The sequence below is a fragment of the Propithecus coquereli genome, unplaced genomic scaffold, assembly GCF_000956105.1.
Source record: "Propithecus coquereli isolate 6110/MARCELLA unplaced genomic scaffold, Pcoq_1.0 Scaffold274, whole genome shotgun sequence".
Lineage (NCBI taxonomy): Eukaryota > Metazoa > Chordata > Mammalia > Primates > Indriidae > Propithecus > Propithecus coquereli.
This window is the reverse complement of record NW_012148330.1, coordinates 1,473,458-1,475,371: the sequence shown is the minus strand read 5'-3', so window position 1 is coordinate 1,475,371 and position 1,914 is coordinate 1,473,458.

The following is a 1,914-nucleotide window of genomic DNA, read 5'->3' as shown; positions in this document are numbered from 1 at the left end:
AAAAAAAAAAAAAAAATCTATAGCTAGTTTCCCAGCACTCAGGATTTCAGGACTTTAAAGGGTGTGAAAAGAGATGTTGAGAAGGGCAAAAGATGACTGGGAAAGACAGTTAAGCAGCAACCAACCAACCAAGCAATGATGGCCTCTCTTTCCACTTTTTTAATTAGTAAATGCTATTTCTTGAATTTTTAAAAATTATTTTACACCCTCTCTGTTAATTTCCTGTGATGCAGAGGAAGGTTTATCTTCTACCTCTCTCTTCCTCTTCCATAACACATTGTTTCCAGTCACTATTTTGTAAAATGAGAAAATGGGCATCCCTAAGCTTATCAGGTCCTCTGTTAAGCCTTTGACAAATTGCTTGTCCTTGTTTTAAAGATTCCTCTAAGTATATTAATTAGAGATTTTAAAATTTCTCTTACTTCCTACATTATCATCATCTCCTTCAGTATTAAGGTTTTTTCCTCTCTCTGTTTATTTTTATGTTTTTTAAATTTTTTTCACATTGAAGATTATCTCAAGTCTCTCTCCGCTTTATGTTTCTCTTCTACTTAAGAATGAAGCCTAATACCTTTCTGTATGTTCATGTTTTAGTTTAGCGGTTCTCAGCCCTGGCTGCACATTAGAATCACCTAGAAGCTTTTCAAAAAGATACCATTGCCCAGCCCCTATTCCCCAAAGACTCTGTGGCTTAATTAGTCTGAGACAGGGCTCAGGCACTGGGCATTGTTTTAAAGCTCCCAGATGATTCTAATGTGCAGGTATTGCCGAGAGCTACTGTCTCAGAGCAATGATTCTCAACCTTGGCTGCATGTTGGACTCACTGGGGGCAATGGTAAAAAATACTGATGCCTCGATCCCACCCCTGAGGTTCTGATTTAATTGGTCTCAGCTGTGGCCTGGGCTTTGGAATTTTTACCTCACCCATACTGACCTACCCAATATAAATATCTTTCATTTAACAACAACAACAACAAAAAAGAATAAAGCCACACAAAAGCTAACTCTTAGCGGGCAAGGGCTGTCCTCTGTAGACTTCACTTTGTATTTGGCAAATGAGGAGCCAGTCATATTGTTGGGAGTCTTCCAAAATGCTAGAAGAAAATGGCTTTACACACAGTATCTACCTTATTTTTCACAAGTATTTCTTTTAATGCATTTTGCGAGTCTCCCCTCCCCTACTCATTCACCCAATGAGCTTTTATTTCTTTAAAAGTAAACGTCAGGTTCCCTGAGGTCTGAGGTAATGCAGGCAAGACAGTTGTGTCCATTCACGTTCACTCAATCCCTCTCCTAAGAGCACCATTTCTGCTTTTCCTTGGAACTGCTATCTCTGATTTAAGAGCCTACCTGACTTTCTGTTGTGCAATTCAAGGACTTTCTCTGGTTGATCTCTTTGCATACGCTCTGGGTTCTGGGTTCTGCTATCGTTTCACACTCTGCTAATCTTTTCTCTCTTTCCTGAGCATTTCTCTCTTTCCTGAGCATTCCTCTCTTTCCTGAATCTCTCTACATCTCATGGCTTCTTTTTAGTCTCCTGGTGATTGTGAATTGATACGAATATTTTTCTTTTATTGTAATTGTTGTTAAGCCTCTATTTCATTTCTCATTGTGTCCTATTTTAAATCACGTTAAAATTTATTTTTGAACTGACTGTAGAAAAGTATTTCTTCCCGTAAAAAACTAAAATATTTTTCTTAGCTGATGATGAGAACTGCGTTCATTGTGTTTCTCTATTGTGCTTTGACATGCAAAAAGTTTACCAACAATACAATTTCACCTATAGCAATTATATATCTTATATATCTGTGTCCTGTGTCTTTTTTTGTATATTTTCTCATTTTTGTTGAAATAAATATTGTTTTTGGTCTTGATTGCTTATATTTTATTACTGTTATTAAAAAATGCTGCCAT